This window comes from Falco naumanni, chromosome 6 (genome assembly GCF_017639655.2).
Source record: "Falco naumanni isolate bFalNau1 chromosome 6, bFalNau1.pat, whole genome shotgun sequence".
In the NCBI taxonomy this organism is placed as follows: domain Eukaryota; kingdom Metazoa; phylum Chordata; class Aves; order Falconiformes; family Falconidae; genus Falco; species Falco naumanni.
Genome location: NC_054059.1, coordinates 42,828,467 through 42,842,281, shown reverse-complemented (window position 1 = coordinate 42,842,281; position 13,815 = coordinate 42,828,467). Strand labels below are relative to the sequence as shown.

The window sequence follows — 13,815 nt, the reverse complement described above, 5'->3', positions numbered from 1 at the left end:
CAAATGCACTGGAAATCATTTCCTGCTCAGAAATTACAGATCCAGCCTTAGCTATGCTGTCTCTTTCCCCTTTGAAATAAAACATTGCAGAGGTTTTACACAGCCCAGTGAAATTCAAACTATGTAGTGCTTTAGGTCATATGCAATGAAAACTTTTAACTAAAACCTACATCCTTAAACCACAGTTAAATGACTACAGCTCCTACAAGCCCATTTTTACAAAAATACTGTACCCCATGGCCTGCAATATATGGAGAGGCAGACATAAACCAGCAGGATATATTATAATCTGAATTCCACAGTAAATACTGAAAAGAAAAAGGAGTTCTTGTGATTTCAATTCAGCTGACTCATTTCTCATCCCCTTCGAAATTAAACATTTTATTCTCTGATCTACCATCTGCCTCAAGAAACACATTACAGATGTTGTCTTCATCTAACAGAGTACAGTATTATTTTTAAAACACATTATAAGAGCAAACAAAACTTCCTGCATCACCGCCAATGCTTTCTAGCATCCATCCATCTATGTATTAATAGAGCAATGTAAATGTGTGGAGAGCCAGGAGGTACTGGCTGTCTCAATAGGATTAATCAGCCAAGATTGTGACAGGGACTTGATGCAGATGTAAATAAAGCTCTTTTGCAAAGGAAGAAATTCAATAACTGAAATCCCTTAAAGGTTTTTATTCTTCCAGAAAACTGCTCCGTAATCTCCATCTGTTCCCAGGAGCAGGAAAGGAGCAGGCTTTTGTAACTCCTTGTCCTCAAGATGTAGTCCAGCATCTTGGAATGCTTGCACATCTACAAATGATAGTTGGAAACAGTGGAAAAGTACCTAGGAATCTGAGGCAACGTGAAAGCTTTCTTCAGTTAGGGAAGAAAGCAAAAAGTAGTAAGGATGCAGCTGGAGAAGTAGGGGGAGGACAGGCAGAGAGGGAAAGGGAGGGAACAGAAGGCAAGAGAGGGGAAGGGGAGGCATCAGTGAAGCTCTAAGCTCTAGTTCTCCAGCTGAGCTACTATGTGACGTTGGATAACTACCTATTATTTGCCCTGAGTTTCACTGCTTTAAAAACAGGTAAAAAGACACTTTTGCTGCCTTTAAACCACCCTGATAAAAATCACCATTCTAAAAACAGATACAAGCAGTGGCATTTAAAATGAGAAACCAAAATGGAGGTGTCTGAAGATCAACAAGTCCAAATAAGACAGCACAGTCATCAGTTAAAACAAACCAGATGCTTATCTCGAAACATTGGCAGCTCCTGTCCTTTTGTCTCCAACACAGAAGTAGACCCAGTGAAAACCAGCTCAAGTCCACACAGCAGGAGATAGAACCACATGCAGCAGTTACAATTTGAATTGCACACTGATTTGTGCTACAAAAGCCTGGTTACATCAAATCCATTTCTTTGCCTCTTTAAAGTTACAAAAGAAAACTTCATAGAAAAAACCCACCTGATCTCTAATCTTCTATTCTACAATCACAATATTCCTTCTAAAGCTATTGAGAACCTTCATAAAACATTCTTTGATTACATTTGAGAGGACACTTAAGCATGCACACTTAAAAACGTTACATTCAAAATGGGTTTGATTCTTGCATTTGCCAGTCATCGTGTTACATTGATTAAGGCACAGTAAATCTGCTGTTTGCATTCTTGAGTCCCATCTGTGATGGCCATATTGTGACAGCTCAGTTCAAAGGATCAACTCATCTTTCTTTTTTCTGATTTCCATTTTCCAAGGGGAAGAAAGGAAAAGAAAAAAAAAAAGAAAAAAGAAAAAAAAAAGCACTGCCATCTGATGGATAAACCAATCGTACTGATATTATAGTCAATGAATGTGAGTGCATCACAGCCCTAAAAGGAAAAAAAAAAAAAAACAAAACAGGGAGAGAATTCCAGGTAACATGTTCCACATCAATGTGCACATGGCAGTAGTGCAGCAAGAAGGTGGAATGTGAAAGGTAGCTAATGGCACATTAACTTATTTATTCCCCCCTAATGATACAAAAAATCTTCAAGATTTTTATTCAGGTATTGTACTCTGTTGGAAGGCTAACAAGGAAGATGGGCTCCCATCTTGTCCTAAGATTACTACCGATTGCTGCCAATTACAGCAATCTTTACTTCCAGTGTATAATCTTTCAATTCTTATGAGATTTATAAACATGTGGTTGCCTTCCCTTAAGATTTCTTATTTCAAAGTGGGAAAAAGAACTCTATCCATTCTGCACACATCCCAATTCATGTTCATGCTGATCTATTATTTCTCCTTCTCCTGCCTTTTTGTTGGTTGTTGGCTCTCCATATTCTTCTCTATTGTCCTCTGTGTGGCAAAAAGGGATGAAGGAAGTTGATTAACCCTGTTCAGGTCCCAACCAGGATTAAAGTCTAATAAGAGTTAATCCAATTTCGGTTTTTCTATACTTTAAAAAAATATTTAACACTTCCCTATTATCACATGGAAGCTCCCATATCCAGTCACAGGGGCAACACACAGGAGGATGCAGAAGAAGAGGGGGGAAAAAATCTGTTGCTTTTGCTATATAAAGAGGGGGAAACAACCATGAAACACTGCTGTTATTCTTAGCCCAATGGAAAGGGGCCAGAACTACTCTCCCAGTGAATGCAAAAAAAAAGAGAAGGGAAAAAAAACAAAGAAAAAAGAAACCTAAAGAAATACAATGCAAACAGAGAAGGACACCTTGCCAAAAAAAATGCATAGTTCTTAAACTGTAGTTGCATAGCTTTATCAACTTAATTTTTGGAGGTATTACCATAGAGATGCCATATATTGCTAATTTTGCAAATATTTATCTGCATGTATCTGTTAAACTGGTTTGATAATCAGTCAGCAGACTGACCTGATAAGGTCAACAGATTTGTTTACATGCCCGAGTGCTTGCAGGATTAAGGTCCTAAATTAAAAGAAAGCTCTTCGAGGAGAGAATTCATCCTATATGTAAACAAGGTGCAAGTTTCAATGTTTTGAAAGACAGAAAGGAAAAGAAATAACTAGGTTGACATTTATATATCTGCTTCACCCTAGCCAGACTATGAGAAGATTGCCACTTTCCTTAAATTCTTTTCAAGAATTAAGATCAAACTGCTGCCTGTCTTTTCCACTTTGGTCTGGTGATTTAAAAATCCCGTTGTTTCCATTCTGAACCTTAGACGACTTTGCTTTTCTCCCTCTTTACCCCTCTCATAGTAGATGATTTATCTGCAGGACTCAAGCCTTCCTTTTGTGCTTGTTTCTGATCTTACAGCTTGCCTCCATAATAAGCAGCTTTCTTCTTGCTTTAATTTCAATACAATAAAATACTAAATCATCATATAGCGAGAACCGAAGAGCATGTGCCATTAAAGAACACATAAATATGGTATGTGACACTCCATAAGGCTACAGATGGTAATTCTGAAATGGACCCAAAGAATTAGCTGACTCCAGTTGGAGCTGCTACTGAAACAACCCAAAGGCATACTAGAGTGACTTGCCCAGGGTAAAAGAAAATACATGACATAGATTCAAACAGAACCAAACTTTGTGACTCCAACTCCAAGGTTAACCAGCTGTCAAACTTCTGCCTTTTTTTCCTCCTTACAGACTGCAAGGACATTTCAAACAGTTACAACAGCTGACATAATTGTCCTTTGAAAACTATTAATCCTTTAGAAAGGTGCCCCCCCAAAAATTCCCTTAAAAAGACAAAAAGAAAAACCCACCAAAACCCAAACCGACACCATCCTCATAACAATGGGCATTCCAGTGCCTTTTTTTATGAATAATGAGTCCAGAGGACCTCTAATTCATTCTGCAGCCCCCTAAGCTGTTAAGAATTTTCATATTGTTTATACCATCTTCACTGGTACACTGCAATGAACACAGGCAAAAACATTTTTCTTCTTTAAAGGGCTCAAACTCTTCTCTTGAAGATAAAAACATGACTGGTGGAAGAAAACTCTAGATTTCCATGCTAAAATTAAAGGGGAAGAAATTATGCATTTTATAACACACCCAAAGGTCCTCTATTCCATTCTCACCATTAATAATCCTTGAGTACTTGAGCTTTAGGATGCAAAGATTTAAAACAGAGAAGTTATTTTATTCCATAAGGCAAAAATAATCAGCTGTTCCTGTAACTTTATAGATTCTATTATCAAGATCCTTTAATCAAGTTTTAACGACCTATGATATCACACAAAACTCAAATCACTTACAAAAAAAGGTCAAGAGCATTCTATACCAACTCAAAACTCAGCTTTTTTTCTAAAAGTTACATATAGCATTTATCAATGTTTTACTCCAATGTTTTTTAAACCCACTATAAGCAGCAAAGTTCTGTATTACACCCCAATTTTCAACTATTTCAATGTTTATTAGGAAATAGAATTCCACTGAATTTTTATAAACATCTGACAACAGAGCAGGGCTGGCAAGTTATAGCACAAAACCCACATGTGGCTTGCCAGAAATAGATGTACAGGTCCAGTGCTGATGCTGTGTCACAAGACTGGCAGTAGCTTGAGTTGCCACATAAGATTGCCATGTAATTTTAATTGCCAGGTTCAAGCCAAAGAACGGGCAGATTGTTGTGGGTTTTGAACCACGTGAAGTTCTTAAGAAGAGTTAGTAGGGTTGAGATTAACTCCTCGTGATTGAAAAATAGCTTTTTCCCCAGCAAAGTTTACCCCCAGGTTATTCTGCCAGGACAGCTTTGTACTGCTTCCATCCAATACAAATCATGCCTGTGACTGGAACAGGACAATAGAGTTGGTGCAGGTACAGGGAATTGCAAGTCCCACAGAAATGTCCGCCCATTGTCTTCACTGACAATGTTCAAGTCAGCAAAGACACAGTTAAAGAAATGCTGCACTTGTCTGTTTTAGAGGTCAGGAATAAACGTGATGACTGCTCAAAGTATCCGCAGAGAACTCTTCCAGCTGGAACAGCTGCAACAAATGTCATTGCCAACCAAAGGACATAACTGTATGCCACAGAAATCAGCCAGAACATCTTTCTCCGAGGTCTCCCAGCAGGTAGCAAGGGAATGGATTTTTGGTTTGTGTTTTCTGGGTTTTGGGGTCCTTCTGGTTGTGGGTTTGGGTTTTGATTTGCTTGGGTTTGGTGGTGGTGGTGGGGGGGTTAGTGTGTTTCTTTTATTGTTTTCTTTGGTTGTTTTAGGGGGTTTATTTGTTTGTGGAAGTTTTTTGGGTTTTTTTTAACAGCAGATTGTTGAGTATTGAACCAGATACATTTTATCTGCTGCTGCCAACTGTCTCTGGGAATGCTGCTGTGTCAGATGTTCCCTTTAGCCTATGCCTCAGAGCTTTTCACTTTTTTATGACTCTTAAGGAGGGAGTAGGAATTAGGGCATGATACAGGCATATGAATGTGGCCATTGTGAAAGGGAAACAGAACTTTTATTGCTCTCTTCCTTACAAACGCTGGGGGTAGCACGGAGACAGGGATGCTGCTGTAAAAAGACACAGTTAAAAAAAGAAAAGTTTCTGAAGAATCCAGGTGCTTATCTTGCCCAGGGAGTCACTCCTCTGATGTCAGAGGACAGTCATAACTTTAGAAAGGCTCAGCCCATCTTCTGTTTCAGAGGCCTGCAGTGGCAGTTGATGTTGAGCAGTCAGTTTATAATTAATTCATATTCAGGAGAGCAGTACACATGCAAAACCCTTAGGCAGAATTGCCATTATCATAAATCCACCAGTGTCTGAAGTATGTATAAAGACAGACATTAAACCTCTCTATAAAGTGTCATATACAGACCACGCTGGGTATCACTACAGTCACTGTGACTATAGCATAAGATCAAAGTAATTCACAAAAGCAACTGGCTTTAGATATGACAGAAATTTAATTACTGCTTAAGCTCCTAGATACTTCAGGAAGAAAAAAAAAAATCATCTTTTTTGGTGAAAAACCTCTTTGGGATATTTTTGACATCTGATTTTCAAACACTTGTACTACCAACAGCCTTGCACCAACAATTCAGGTTTCCAAAAAGCTGTCCTGATTTACACTTAAACCTAATGGATAGTACCTTAACAGGTGACATACAGCGTAGGTTAAGATTCATTTCATCACAAGAATGATGGTGCACTTAGGAAGGCTGAGAATGCCAGCTTGCCTTCGACAGCCTCTGTGGCTCCATCGCATGGCATTGCCTCAACAGCTGAGCGGCATCATAAATCCATTAATACTAATTCCAGCAGTCACATAATTGTGACTGAACAAAGCCAAAGGAGCCCTGCCCATTCCAGTGTAACACGACTCTACTTTTGCATAGGAAGGGAGTGCCGTGCAAGCTTCTGCAAATGCCATCTGGCTTCTGCATTACACACACAGTAACAGCACTCATAATTCTCTCCTTAGAACATATATTAACAAATCCAGAAAGCTGAAAGCAGCTTACAAGCCAGGATCACTGTCACAACACTGTTTCTCCTGGCAGTCAACTCCACGGTTAGGAAGAACAGGATGGGTGTGTGGGGAATCGTAAGAGGGATGAAACAGGGGAGGAGGGGAACTTGCTCAAAAAAGAAAAAAAGAAAACTTACTAAACAAGCACAGATTAGAATTTGTGGTTGCAGTTCACCAACTAAAACGTTAACTTTCTTCTCCAGCACCAAAGCATCATCCTACATCGTGTTACGAATTTCAGTACAGCAGACAACAAAATGACACAGTAAGATTCAAGCTAAAACATACAGCCAAGCTGTGAGACCTCTAAGTTTTGTTCTTGTTGAGAACTGCTATGACCAATTCTTCCTTTGAGACAAAATAAGACACCGGAATATTCAAAATCACAAGGGAGAGCCTAGAGTTTGCAAATGCCAGGGTTTGTATGGTTCAAAAAAACATTAGAAACATTGGTTTCAAAATTACTGTCTTATCCATGTCATGAAGCATCTCAGAGTCCAGCATGTGTCCTAAACTTTACAGGCTACCAGCAGCAATTACAGTGAAGCCCAGCTGACAGACTAGGAGCAAGTGATCTGCACAGTGAAGAAATACTGTCACAAATGCTTTTGTTGTTACTGTGAGTTACTTTTGGGAAAAGCCATGCTGATGGGATACTGAACAGCATCTGCCTCATTAGCTCCAAAGTTTGCTACTGTAGGAAAGTCAAAATATATGAATTTTAACAGTCTTCTGAGGACCCCAAACAAACAAAAATAGTAGCTTCATTTATTTTCTGAGACTTTTAGATTTATTTAATAATAGCCATTATACTACCGTTCTGGTGACCAGGGCTGATTTGTATTTAAAAAGAACATACTAAAGTTTAGAGCTTTATGATAGAAAGACACAGAATCAGGCTTTACAATCTGCTCTCCTGCTTTGAGACCATGGTATTTATGCTTTTTATCTTAATGTGCAAACAGACTACTATATTGTTTGTTACAGACTGGTCTTTCAGGGCACAGGAAATTTGTATGGAGAAGTGTTATTAAAAAAAGAAAATATACTATGCAAAGCCAGGCTAATGCTCATTACAAATATATGATCCAGGTTTCACTGGAAGTGCTGACAATTAGATGAGAAAAATCCAGTTTTGAACAGCCTCATGTCTCTCACTGATCAGTGCAATCACTGCAAAGCCAAGCCTCCTGCCTCTCAGCAGTACTGTTACAAAACATCCTGGTAAGAGAAAGCGTAACTAGTTTGACTAAAAGAACAGATGGGACGATGGGAAAAGTGCTGCCTTCGTTAGAATTAATTCTACTTACAAAAGCCATCACGAGATCTTCCAATTTGACTAAGATAACGTTCAACTAAATTTAACAGTAAACTGCGGAGCACTTCTGTTATGTCAATAGCAAAGTAAGGTCACAAGCATCCTGGAAAGTCTCCTTACGCCCTTGACTTAGCAAAGTCCAAACTTCTTTCTCCCCCAAAGGAAATAATAGAGAAGAAGAAGGGGGGGGGGGGGGGGGGGGGGATAAATGACAACAATCAGAGCACATGCTCTACAACTTATCTTGTAAGACCTGCAATGGGGAAGAGAAGCAGCACTACACTTTCATATTTGAGAGGCAGGCAAACAGGGGTCACATGAGCACATGAGGACCTTACCGCAACACAGAAAACCAAAGTTTACTATCAACTTGCCCTCTTTATTGTGAAGTTTTCAAAGGCATAAGTATATGAAACTGTGCTTATCATACCTTTTCAAATTTTGTCAGCAACTCACATAAGCTGAAGTTCAGACCAATCATCATTAAGCGTCCCCCGAAGCCTACATTTTCCTGGTACGTCCTCCAAGTCAGGTGTACAGCCTCCAAAAGGTTTCTTTCTTTTTCCACCTATACTATCTCAAAGATCTCCAGGAGCTCCTGCGCACGCCCCTCTCCTGGGCTGTGTTCCCCCGGGGGCAGTTCACGCAGCACCATTGTCACAGCCTCCCTGTCCCCACTCCTTCCCACAGGCTGGTCACCTGGGGGTGAGCCGCTGATGGCAGGTGATGCTCCTTGCAGGGTTAACCTGGCTCCATGGTGCTGTGGGGATCTCCTTGCCTCCACGCCTGACCAGGAATGCCTCCCACTCACCCCAGCAATGGCCTGCAGGCTCCAAGCGCTTCTTGCAACCTCAAGTTCAGCGTTTGGTCTCAGTGACCCCAAGCAAGATAAGCTATACTCTCCTGGTATACGATGGATGCAGAGGGTGAGGAGGAAGAGCAAGTCCTTCCATGTTGCTCCATTCAAGAGAAAAGAATACCAAAGAAAAAAAAGGAAGAAAAAAATCCCACAGAAACTTCTGTTTATAGAAAACACCAAAAGCCAGCGATTCAGAGAAGTCAAAATGGGACAAGACACACTTCAGCCTAGGGAACACGGCAGCGTGCCCAGACAGGAGGTCACCTCTCCTCTCCCTGCCTTCCTCACAGCCAGCCACCAGCAAGCTGGTGCGGCTATGGCAGTAACCAAGCCACCTCCAGCCCGCTTTGCGTTGTCCCAGGGATGCCACGCCACAAAACAGCCAAGGCCCATTAAAAAAAATTTTAGAAGTCACTTCCTTTGTTCAGGGAAAAAAAAAAAAAAAAAAGGAAAAGAAAATCTCCAGCAAGGGACCCCAATGCAACCTCGAAAGCTTTCGCTGGGGATCTCCTCCTTTGGTCCTGTCTGCTCTGACAGCCATGTGGTAATTTATCCCTGGCATTTGTTTATTATTGTAATCAGCATCCTCCCTTCCAGCGGCCCTGGTGCTGCTCTGAAGCCAAGCACACTCCCCTTTCCTGGAGGCCTCCCCACTGGAAAACCACTGCCACCCCTAAGGCTGCAGAAACCCTCACTCACCCCTTTTCCTTCCCCTCAAAAGGAAAGGCGGCTACTTTGTCACTGAACAGGTTTTGGGGCTGTAAAAGCCCCCGGTACTCCACAAAGCCCACATGCACCCGACCCCGCGCAGATTGTTTCCGCATGAGCCTTCGCTGGCCCGCAGGAAACCTGACACCCCACGGGTGGCTACTAGGAAATCGCTCCATTCCAAACCATTCCCACTGGAAACCCCGTGTGCATGTGAAGGCCTATTTAAGCTACTATTAATGCTTTCCGTACAACCGCACATTACTCGACCGCCAAAACCAGCTTCAGTAATAGTTGCCAGCAAGTCAGAAAAATGTCTAATGAAAACCAAACTAAGAACCCATCACTCGCAAAACCCGTTACAACTATTTCTCCTATGACCATGTTGGCTATCGTGTTGCTTTTACTTTCTTTTTATTTCACCCAACGGTCGTATGAAGTACTACGAAAGTCACCAATGGCAAAACTGTCTTAAAAATAATTCTCAGCTAGTGGGTTATGCTGATAGAGCCAGTATGGGTCAGGATTTTAAAGATAAACTCTGGAGGGGGGTGAGGGAAATAATACTGGCATTAGCAAGATTTCTTATTTTATCCGTACTTTGCTGCCTGCCTGTATGTTTTCATGTGGGCATATTACACAGAAGTGCTTGCAAAATAAACTCAGAGTTTTCCAAACAAAGGCAGCAGAACTAGACCAGCTTTACTGCACAACTGACAGGTCAGCACAAACTGTCTGAATTTATTCTATGGCTTATGGAAGCAAAAAGCCCAATTATTAATGCCACAGTATTAATCTAAAGTCATGTTCAAATACTGTTCTTTTCTAAATGAACCACCTAGAGAAGAAAAAAAAAACCACCAACACGTTAGAGTGAGAAAGTAAAACCATCCTGCAAGAGATTTAACAACAATTTCTGTTTAAGAATACATCTTTTCTTCTCCTGCAAGACAGACACAAAGTTTGGATTCTGATTCCCATACACATTAAGGTTTCTTTCTGCTGCTCTTGCAGAAAAAAAACCCCACCTTGCAAATCAGGAAGAAAACAGCATTAAAATCTATTTCAGAGGTGCTAGTGCATATAAAATGAAAATGGGTGTCAGGCCAGATTATAATGAGGCTTCATAACTCCAGGACTGTATCCAAATATACAACATTAATTTTGCATTTATTCCCAGGCTTCACACTTAGATAACTTTGTTTCCCAATTTTCTGTTGTCATCAAAAAAATCATACATTCTACATCTTTCAATACTATTAGATGCAAATGTAAATGATTTTCTGAGGTGCACAGGTACCATTTTGCAGAATGGTAATCCAATACATATGCATACACACAATGCTGGACCAATGCTTCCAGCAAAACAGCTTTGGAAATTGTACCTAGTAACAACTTTTTCAGTGGCCCTTTCACATGAAAACGCACTGCAGTATTTGAGAAATTCTGAATTTGTAGAATAAAAATAAAGTAACCAAAATAAGCTCTACACTGACATATATTTAATATAGCCTCTACAAAGGCAGCAGTTCTGTAGACATGACAATGTTGGATCGTAAGCTCCAGAAATACAATATGCATTTTAATACAGCTTTACATCAGTCATTACTACTGAAGTTTTCCTTATCAGCTTTGTCATAATTTTCCATAAAAATAACTCTACCTAATTGTTGGAAATTAAAATGGAATTTTATAATGAAAACTAACAGATACAGATGAAATATCTGAATGCTAGAATCCAAAGAAATTCACACTACAAGAACGTAAGCCCTCATGCAAACACATGACCTTCAGCCAAAGATGAGCAGAACACCAACAGTGCTAAAACAAAGCCTCCTTCCAAAATGCTCTTGTAGATACTAAGATTCACAAATGGGAATTCAAGACGCTAGAGATCAACGTACTGCTGATGCATTCAAAGCACTGCTGAAGATGGCACACAATGGAACTTCTTGTTACATTTTGGTATCAGAGCAGTTTTGTGCATTTTCTCACGTCTTAAATAATAACATAAAACTGGATAAAAATAATGCAACCAGCTAACAGCACTTTACAGCCATTGGTAATGTTACTAATGGCAGCCTGCAAAATGCAAGGATCATCAGCTTAAAAGCACTTTTATCAGTGGTGGAACAAGGAAGGTCAGCACAGCAGCCCGTGATACACAGCTATGATCACATTGGTTAGCAACTGTTCTTAGGCGTGGGTTCTGAACTGCATGCCCTGCAAACCCAGCTTAAGAGCCTCATCATTTAGCAAGACACTTAATTCAGGGATCATAGAATTAATAGCCAAATTGTACATCTAAAAACTTAGCACTGTAAAGAATCAATTTATAAAACCCCTACTTTTTATCAAGTATAAATCCACAAGTAACTGAATGTTAGGCTACTGCAAAGAAGTGAATGGCAGAATCAATGAAACCAAAACTAGGTAAAGAAAAAGGAAAGAAAAATGTTTTTCCATTGACGCTGGAAGGAAAAGTATCTTATCAACTTGGAGATGATCTCACATACACCTAAAGTTCAATTTCAGAAAAGAAATAAGTCTTTCGGACTTTAATCTGCAAAACAAGATCAAGTATGTGCAAAGACACTATAAAGAATTTGCTTGATACTTGAGATGATGTGCAAAATATGCAAGAAGGCAGTCACACAAAGCAAAATTTGACTTTGGAATACAAACTAAAGAAAGGAGAAAAGTTTTTTCTCTAGAAGAAAAATGGAAAAACAAACAGCAACAAGAATCTTAAGAGTGAATGAACCAGGTTGTTTATACACAGAGCATTAATATATCTTATGTGACTCACAATGAGTAACAATAAAAAGATAAAAAAAATACTGTTCCCTTGTGTGACTCAGCTGTAAAGGACACAAAGGTCAATAGGTGGTTACAGCAAATCAATACATCCTGGTTTCACTCAAGACATGCAGCTTCAGGCAGGAACACAAAAAATTCACTTGTTCAAAAGCACTATGGTATTTTCTCCTGCCTTACAAAATACCTGGTGTCAATCTGATCAGACCAGGGGGGAGAGCTGCTCTCTTCCTTCTACAGCAGGTCAGCATTTACAATGCAAAGTTAACACACAGCTCCAGCAAGGTTGATCCTACTCTGAGGAACCCAGCACCAGCGTTTCACTAAGCAGAGGTCTTCCAGCACAGCCTTGCTGATAACCTGTGCCAGAAGCCAAATCACTCAAGTAACATTGTACCCCAAGGACCAAGAATTCATCAAGTCAGATTGACAAATCAAGCTTTTGCAATAAAGAGAAAAAGTGGCAGGATAAGACAAAAGTCACACAAACAACGATTGCCCAAATTACCGATTAGGTTTCTGTTACAGTGGTGATTGCAATGCAGATTATGAAAGGGCTTGCAGAGTTCCTAGATCTTAAAGCCAAGGTGCTGCACCAGCTTGACTTTTTCTTCATTTCTTTCTTTCAGAGTAAAGGGTATCAGTTTTCCTGGGAAGGCATTTTTACATGGATCAGTCACATACAGTGCTGTGCCTTGTGCGATATCTGCCACACTAAATGACAGTGCATTAGGTAAGCACAGATAGCCTGTGGCTTTCCTCAGAAAATGGGGTACAAGACAAGACCTTAAATCTCAAGAATAAAACTTGTTAGGATTCCAGATGAGATATAATGTAGCCTGGGTGACAGGCAATGCTGCACTGCCATGGAAGATCAGTAAAGGACTGGGTGGTTTGGTCAGTCTGCCCATATATTATTTTCTGTTCTACCTTGCCTAATGTTCTCAGTTCCCTAAGTGGCCTTATCTTGCAGGAAGGAGAAGTTTTACCTGGATCAAGTTGGTTTTGGCTTTTATGGGTTTTTTTGAAAGCCACTGGGAACTGGACTCTCCCTATTCAACACCAACTCTGACCCCAGCCATGAAAATTTGCTTCAGCAGTAAGTTTTTCAGACATGAACTTTTAATTCCATATTTGAATATTGGCCAAGCATCTGCTATATAAAAACAAATGCATTTTGTATTTCTAGTATACCCATTAGCAAGCTGTTCATCTGTATTTAAAGAGTATGAAGTATGCAATTGATATCATTTGAAGTAACTTTTTGTCTATGAAATGAGAAGCCTTATAACATGTATAAAGAAAGGTGCTTTTATATCAACTTCAATATGTCATAGTGGAACAGCCGTAAGAAAATTACTTTTACGAATATAGCAAACGGACATCTACTAAATAGTTCTATCAAACCACAGGAGGCCAATCCCCTAATTCGGCAAGAAATACCCAAGTACACCATTCTAATTTACCAAAAAGGTGAAGGTTTTGTTTGTTTTCAAAGTTCACTAAAAAAAAAAAAAAATAATCAACTAATCTGGCCTACAGGGATGTTCCACAAACATTTAATTTAAACCTTTTCATGCTGTGGATACTACATCGAAGCAGCAACCCCAAAGCCTCACCAACCAAATTGAACTTTTTGCTGTGAGTGGAGAAAGAAAAGTAGTATCTGATG

General features: G+C 39.8%; 1 protein-coding gene across 6 annotated transcripts in view; it reads right to left on the bottom strand.

Annotated features, from left to right (window-relative positions):
• The window catches only part of UTRN (utrophin), a 382,484-nt gene that overhangs the window by 133,501 nt on the left and 235,168 nt on the right, over window positions 1-13,815 (bottom strand). The gene's annotated exons all lie outside the window — the stretch shown is intronic.